The sequence below is a fragment of the Macaca nemestrina genome, chromosome 5 (genome assembly GCF_043159975.1).
Source record: "Macaca nemestrina isolate mMacNem1 chromosome 5, mMacNem.hap1, whole genome shotgun sequence".
Lineage (NCBI taxonomy): Eukaryota > Metazoa > Chordata > Mammalia > Primates > Cercopithecidae > Macaca > Macaca nemestrina.
This window is the reverse complement of record NC_092129.1, coordinates 151,896,197-151,904,422: the sequence shown is the minus strand read 5'-3', so window position 1 is coordinate 151,904,422 and position 8,226 is coordinate 151,896,197. Positions and strand designations below refer to the sequence as shown.

The 8,226-nt window shown below is 39.9% G+C and overlaps 1 non-coding gene and 1 pseudogene across 1 annotated transcript; one reads left to right on the top strand and one right to left on the bottom strand.

Annotated features, from left to right (window-relative positions):
* Positions 1 to 3,310: 3,310 nt before the first annotated feature.
* Positions 3,311 to 3,900, bottom strand: LOC139363187 (dihydrofolate reductase-like; annotated as a pseudogene).
* A 1,809-nt stretch (positions 3,901 to 5,709) lies between these two features.
* On the top strand, positions 5,710 to 5,816 carry LOC139363529 (U6 spliceosomal RNA). Its single transcript, XR_011624147.1, has one exon. It is a non-coding gene; the product is annotated as a U6 spliceosomal RNA (small nuclear RNA).
* The last annotated feature ends 2,410 nt before the right edge of the window (positions 5,817 to 8,226 follow it).

The following is an 8,226-nucleotide window of genomic DNA, read 5'->3' as shown; positions in this document are numbered from 1 at the left end:
CACGCTCATCTCTAAAAGATATAAAAATAAGTAAACTTAGCTGGGCCTAGTGGTGGGTGCTTGTATTCGCAGGTATTGGGAAGGCTGAGATGGGAGGATCCCTTGAACTTATGGGTTCAAGGCTGCAGTTAGCTGTGATCACACCACCGGACTCCAGCCCAGGCCACTGAGTGAGATCTTGACTCAAAAATATACATTGTAAACCTTTGCTCACTATGGGTTATTTTATTTATTATTTATTCAATATGTATTTTGATTTTATTTTACTGGCAGCACAATAAACCAGGATATACAGAAACTAGAAATCACATCCACTTTCCAGTGGTAAAAAGCCCAGTCCAGGGAGGTGAGAAGGAGACAGTCCTCATTAGCGCTGAGGATTCAGGGAGAATGAGATGGGCTGGGCAGGAAGGGTTTTTGTTTGTTTGTTTGTTTTCTGTGAATGAATGTAACTTTTTATTATGATAGAGTTGTTTTATTAAAGAAATAGATGAAAATGGTTAAGTAAAATCAAATGGCTCTAAAAGTCTTACAGTGAAAGCAACAGTCCTGCCATTTGTTCTTTCCAGAGACAAGCACTTTTCATTCTCTCAGTTTTTCCTTCTGGTCATTGTCTTCATGGGTTTTTCCAAATTATTACTTTTTCAGTTTTTCAAGTGGGTACATATATTAATACATGTAATTTTTAAAAGCCTCTTCAGTTTATAATGCATCCTAACCGTCCCCTGCCCCATCCCTCTGAATCCTCCAGAGCAATGACTTTTAACTGTTTTAGCAATGTCTTCTATTTTTTTCCTCACGTAACTACTTAGTCATTTCTTGATTATTTTATACATTCTATAGTGATTTCTTGATATGATAGATGAGGATTTAGCTCTTACACCATCACTATCTTCACTTTTCCTCCCATATTGTCCCAAAGTAGTTACCGGAGTTAGGGGCTAAGCAGTCACTGCATCATTATGACTAAGTACGTATTACTCATTGTTGAGAAGACAGAGTATTATGCTCTCACTTCCTATCCTGTACTTCCTTCTGCCCTAGAATTAATGATTGCCTAACCACCCTTCCCCCTTGTTTTTTTCACTTTTGCTTTATCGTCAACGAACTTCTTTCCAAATGCCCCAAATCTGGTAATAACTTATTATTATTTTCAAGAGAAGGGACCTCAGTATGGTGGCTAGGCTGGTCTGGAACTCTTGGACTCAAGCCAACATCTTGCTTTTAGCCTCCTGAGTAGTTGTGACTGCGGGCATGAGCCATTCCACCCAGCTAACCTACTAATATTTTTACTCTTTTTTTTTTTTTTTTTTTTAAAGCCAGCTCCTTAAGAGCTGGAATATTTCCTGTGTTGGATCCCATTTGCTGGATCCATGTCATTCTCTGGTTTGTCTACTCCTTCATTTTGCTGGAGTATTTTCTCCAATAGTTTCCCAAGAAAGGGTACATGGAGGCAACCCCTGAGTCTTTGCTTGCCTAAAAATGTATTATTTTACCTTCATCCTTGATTATTTGGCTGAATATAGACTTACCTGTTGAAAATAGCTTTCTTTCTAGAATTCTGAAGTCATGCTTCCATTGTTTTCAGCTTTCTTTTTGAGACGGGGTCTCTTCTGTCACCCAGGCTGGAGTGCAGTGGCGCAATCACAACTCCCTGCAGCCGTGACTGCGTGGGCTCAGTTCATCCACCTCAGCCCCTGAGCAGATGGGACTACAGGTGGGCGCCACAGGGCCCAGCCAACTTTTGTATTTTTTGTAGGGATGGGACCTCACCATGTTGCTCAAGCTGGTCTCAAGGGATCTGTCTGTCTCTGCCTCCCAAAATGCTGAGCCAATGTGTTACAGGCGTGAGCCACTGAGCCCGGCCAGTTTTTCTTGTATTCTCTCTCTTCTTCCTTCATTTCTTAAAGGCATCTCAAACTCAGTGGGCCCCAAACCAAAGTCAAACTCCATCCGAATATCCTGCTACTTCCAACCTTAAAATATATCTTAAATCACAGTTTTTTACTACATGCAACCTTCTGGTTCAAACTACCATGATCCCTCACTTGAATTTAGAATTGGTTTTACTGCTTCTGTATTTTTTAAAATCATAAAATATTTCAAATAAACCATGTGTGACTTTATACTTTTTACTACATAAAAAGAATAAAGATCTGCCAGGTGCGGTGGCTCACGCCTGTAATCCCAGCACTTTGGGAGGCTGAGGCAGGCGTATCACTTGAGGTCAGGAGTTTGAGACCAGCATGACCAACATGGTGAAACCTCGTCTGCACCAAAAACACAAAATTAGCCAGGTGTCGTGGTGCACGCCTGTAGTCCCAGCTACTTGAGAGCCTGAGGCAGGAGAATCGCTTGAAGCCGGGAAATTTGAGGTTGCAGTGAGCTGAGGTCGTGCCACTGTACTCCATCTGGGTAACAAGAACGAAACTCTGTCAAAAAAAAAAAAAAAAAAGATATGAAGAGGTTATATACTTAAACATGGAATTGCTTTAAGTGTTTGCCATTCACGGTTCCCATGCATGCCAGCAGCTTCTTACTGCAAACACCTGGGACTTGCTATAGAGCAGCTGGAGTACATTCCACCCACACACAGGATAGGGAGCTGACAACCAAGGAGTGGAGGATCAACACTCCAGCTTTCTCCCCTCTGTTTTCCTGTATCTCAGCAGTATGGAGCTTGTTACCGATGAGAACCTGCTCACTGACTTTAAACTGGTTTCCTTACCTTCTCAGTTCCATTTCTCCATACCTCAATTGATGATTTCTGGTAAGAGCTAGCAAATAAACTGCTTTCACTGAAATTTCAGTCTTGGAACCTGCTTTGGGTTCCCCAAAAGACCGAAATATATTAATTTTCCCATCACTGGACTTCCAGGTTGCTCTCAATTTTTCAATCTTACAAACAAGGCTGCAATATATGTCTACAAACCTCTAGATATACAGGTAGGAAGATTTCGGTATTTCCCACTAGTGAAACTGCTCAGTTGGAAAGTATGTGCATCTTCATCATAATAAATACTACTGACATTTGAAAAGCCTGACAATGTCAAGGACTGGCCAGAGTCCCATATGCGATGGGTGTGGAATGGCAGCTCACTGTAGCAGGTGCGGGATTTCAGTTGGGGTCTTGCAGAGGCACTTAGTTATAGCAAGAATATTTCATAAGTGGTATCTGATATATTCAAGACTAGTGCGGAATAAAAACACGTTGCTTAGAAATAATTATTCATAGATCCAAAGTCAACAAAAGTATTTTTCTTCTCATGTAAAAATATATCATTTTTTTTCCAGAGGGAGGGAGAACAACTTAAAATAAACCAGAAAATCCCTTCATATTAATCATTCTTCTCATATACTTCAAATTTGAGCTTAATGTCTTTCTCCTCCTGGACATCAGAGAGAACACCTGGGTATTCTGGCAGAAGTTTATATTTTTCCAAATCAATTTCTGGAAAAAAACGTGTCACTTTCAAAGTCCCACATGATCCTTGTCACAAATAGTTTAAGATGGCCTCGGTGATTCATGGCTTCCTTATAAACAGAACTGCCACCAACTATCCAAATCATCTCTACTTTATTTTCTAATTTTGGTTGTTCAGTAAGTTTTAAGATATCATCCAGATTTCTGGCAAGAAAATGAGCTCCTTGTGGAAGTTCCTTGAGTTCTCTGCTGAGAATTGAATTAATTCTATCCTTTAAAGATCGATTCTTCTCAGAAATGGAGAACCAGATCTTCCTACACATAACACCAGATTCTGTTTACCTTCTACTGAAGAGTCTGTGTCATTCTCTGGAAATACCTAAATTCACTCCTGAGTGGCGGCCAGGGCAGGTCCCGGTTCTTGCCAATGCCCGTGTCTGGGACACAGCGACGATGCAGTTTAGCAAACGAACCATGACAGGAGCGGTGAGCACCTCCGACCCCGCTCACTACACCAGAACGCGCGGCCGAGATTGGCCGGAAGGTTTTTACTCTGAACCTGGAGGATGAGCAATGACATCCCTGTCTCCACCTCAAAGCCCCTCCTGAGCATTCACCTCCTGGGAGCAGGAGCAGCGCAGCAGCGCCACCTGGTGGTCCATGCGCTTCCCTTTGCAGATCACTCGCAGCCCTGAGGTCCTCCTCTCCTTTCCATGCACCTGGGATTTCTTCACTGGACACCATCCTGGATCAAGTTTCCTGTAAAGCAAAAGAAGCGCACAGGGCTTGCTCATGGAGTCCCTGCACAAAGTGGCCGTGGGGGCTGCGATGGACACTGCATGGGTATTTCCGGCAGGCTGTCATTGGTGTACTTTGAAGTGGATGTTGTTTACCCGAGTATTCACTTTGTGAAAATCCACTGCTCACTTGTGGATTGTCCTCTTTTCTCCACGCATTCTGTCCTTCCCTCAAATATACATTGCTGGTGTTTTGAAGCAACTCTATGTACACTAAGAAGAAACACTCCTACTGCATAGCCTTGGAAATGCTGAATTGAAAAATTTAGTGCAATTGTTTTTAATTCCAGGAAATAAATACACGTAAACAGGAAAATCTACAACAACAGCAGTAGGCTTGGGAGCTGACACCAGAATAGCTTCGGAAATGGCTCTCAAGCCAGGAACTAGGAATCAAACCCAAACAAGCCCATGGGAGGTGTGGGGTGTGAAATGATGCCCAGTAGTGCATGATTGAATGAGTCATGGGCAGTGGCTCATGCCTTGGCTGGCTAGTCACGAAGTTGGGGAAAATAGAGTTGGAAAATTGGGAGGTAGAGGAGAGAGGTACACATAGACCTCTTGCTATAGGCCGATTGTGTGACGATAGTGGTTGTGTGTGGATGCCTACCAGAGGGTCTTTAGGGGGCTGGGGCTGCCTGTAATCAGGTGAGTGAGATGGCTTGATGGACGATGCCACTCAACCATACAGGGCTTGCTCATGGAGTCCCTGCACAAAGTGGCCATGGTGGCTGCGATGGACACTGCATGGGCACAGTGATTGAGTCGCCACTCACCAGGGCTGACCTGGCAGCTGCCACTGTTGAGGGCCCAGCTAACCAAAAGCAGCTGCTTTTTTTGGACGGAGAAATAAAACAGGTAATGTTAATTAAGAATAAAATACATTATGATAGATAAAAATGCCACTAAAAATATAGTACAGGTTTAAATAATTTTGAGACTATGAACAAGATTATGTCAATGGGGAGAACTTATTACAAGTATGTAAGTTAAAATGGTTGTAAAACTTTATTTCCCTTCAGGCATATCCAGACTGTTTTACAGATAAGTTCTACCAAAACTTCAAAGAAGGCTACTGAATTTATACATAATATTCAAGAGAATGAGGAAACATAGTGAAACCAGTAAACTCATTATTGTTTATGTATAAATAACATTGATTCTAAAGCCAGCTAGGGAATACATAAGAGAAAACATGATAGGATAATCACTTCGCAGCAATTAGAGGTAAAAATACTGAGAAAAACAGTACTAGACTGTGTCCACCAGTGAGCTATAAATAAATTAAATATCCTGCCCAGGTTATTCATCCCCTGGATACAAGAATATTTAAACTTTAAATCTGTAATGCATTTTACCACTTAATTAAAGAATAAAAGACAGAGATAATCACATTTTGTTAGATGCAGAAAATACTGCAGATGAAAGTCAACACTCGTTCTCACCCACAGTTCTTCACTTATCTCCACTTCTAAGAACTTGTGGTCAGTACTCGCTTTGGCAGCACATATATTAAAATTGGAAAGATACAGAGAAGATTAGCATGGCCCCTGCTCAAGGATGACATGCAAATTCATGAAGCATTCCATATTTTTAAACTCTCAGTAAACTAGATATTGAAGGAACATACCTCAAGATAATAAAAGTCATCTATGACAAACTCACAGCCAGTATCCTACTGAATGGACAAAAGCTGAAAACATTCCCTTTTAACACCAGCACAAGACAAGGCTGCCCTCTCTCACCAGTCCTACTCAACACAGTATTGGAAGTTCTGGTCAGGGCAATCAGGTAAGAGAAAGAAACGATATTCAAACAGGAAGAGAGGAAGTCAAATTGTCTTTGTTTGCAAATCACATGATCCTATATCTAGAAAACCCCATTGTTTCAGCTGAAAAGCTTCTTAAGCTGATAAGCAACTTCAGTAAAGTCTCAGGATACAAAATCAATGGCAGAAGTCACAAGCATTCCTATACAACAAGAGACAAGCAGAGAGTGAAATCGTGAATAAACTTCTATTCACAATTGCTACAAACAGAGTAAGATGCCTAGGAATACAGATCACAAAGGAATTGAAGAATCTCTTCAAGGAGAACTACAAATTGCTGCTCAAGTAAATCAGAGAGGACACAAACAAATGGAAAAACACTCCATGCTCATGGATAGAAAGAATCAATTTCGTGAAAATGGTCATATTGCCCAAAATAATTTATAGATTCAATGCTATTCTCATTAAACTACCATTGGTATTTTTCACAGAATTAGAAGAAATGATTTTAAAATTCATATAGAACCAAAAAGAGCTTTATGGTCAAGACAATTTTAAGCAAAAAGAACAAAGCTGGAGGCATCATGCTACTTGACTTCAAACTATACTACAAAGCTACAGTAACCAAAACAGCATGGTACTGGTACAAAAACAGATGCATAGACCAATGGAATAGAATAGAGAACTCGGATATAAGGCCACACATCTACAACTATGAGACTTCAGTGACCACACACAATAAAGAATACAATCTATACAAAAATAGTTTAGAAAATATAATTTTCACAGTTACCATTGACATTGAAAATGTCTAGTTTTCAACTTCAAAAAACATGAATTATGCATGTATGAAAGTATGGCTCATTCACAGGAAAAACAATGGAAAGAAATTGTTCCTGAAGAAGAATGGACTGACTTACTAGACAAAGACTTTGAATCAACCGTCTTAAACATAGTCAAAGAGCTAAAGGAAACCATGGACAAATAACTAAAGAAAATCAGGAGAACTACATTTCACTAAATAGCAGATCAATAAATAATTGTGAAAAGGAAACAAATGGAAATCTGGAGCTGAAATGTACAGGAAGTAAAATGGAAAATTCACTGGAGGGCTTCAAGAGCAGATTTTAGTTTGGAGAATGAAGAATCAGTAAACTCAAACATAGGCCAATTGAAATTGCCCATTCGAGGAGCAGAAGGGAAAAAGTATGAAGAAAAATGAACAGAAGAGATCTGAGAGACAACATCAAGTATATACATTTTGGGAGTCCCCAAAAGAGAGAAGGAAGAAGAGGGAAGAAAGAGTATTTAAAGAAATAATGACTCCAAACTTCGGAAATTTTATTAAAAACATGAATCTGGGTATCCAACACACTGAAACATTTAAAGTAGCAGCAATTCAAAGATGTCCACACTGAGAAACATTATAATGAAACTGTCAAAACACAAAGACAAACAGAGTATCTTGAAAACAACAAGAGAACGGACTCATCGAGTACAAGGATCCTCCATGAGATTAACCACCAAATCTTCTTCAGAAACTGTGGAGTTCAGAAGACATTGGCATGACAAACTTAAAGTTCAGACAGAAAAAAACAGCCTGTCTCAACTGACAGTTGCATATTTGACAAAACTCCCTGTCAGAAATAATGGAGAAATTCAGACATGCACAGGTAAATAAAAGCTGATGGCACTTGTCTCTGGTAAACCTATTCTACAATTAATGCTAAAAGGAATGCTTCACACTGAAATAAAAGGACATTAGATAGCAACTTGAAGCTATATGAAGCAAAGAAGTACACAACTAAAAGTAACTTCATAGGTAAATAGAAAAGCAAGTATTTTTGGGGGGGTGGTAATTTGTAACTCCTCTTTTGTTTTCTCTATTTAAAAGAAAATGCCCATCAACTGATGAATGGATAAACAACATGTAATCTATTCTGCAATGGAATATTATATTACCATAAAAGGAATAATGTACTCATACACGCTACAACTTGGATGAACCTTGAAAACATGTCAAATGAAAGAAGCCAGTCACAAAAGGCCATATATTGTATGATTCCATTTTAATAAAATATTCAGAAGAAGCAAATCTAGAGAGACAGAAACTGGGTTAATGGTGCCAGTGGCTGGTGGCAGGGGAGAGTGGAAGGTAACTGCTTAACAGGTACAGAGTTTCCTTCTACAGTGGTGAAAATGCTCTGGCACTTGATAGTGATGATGGCTGCATAACG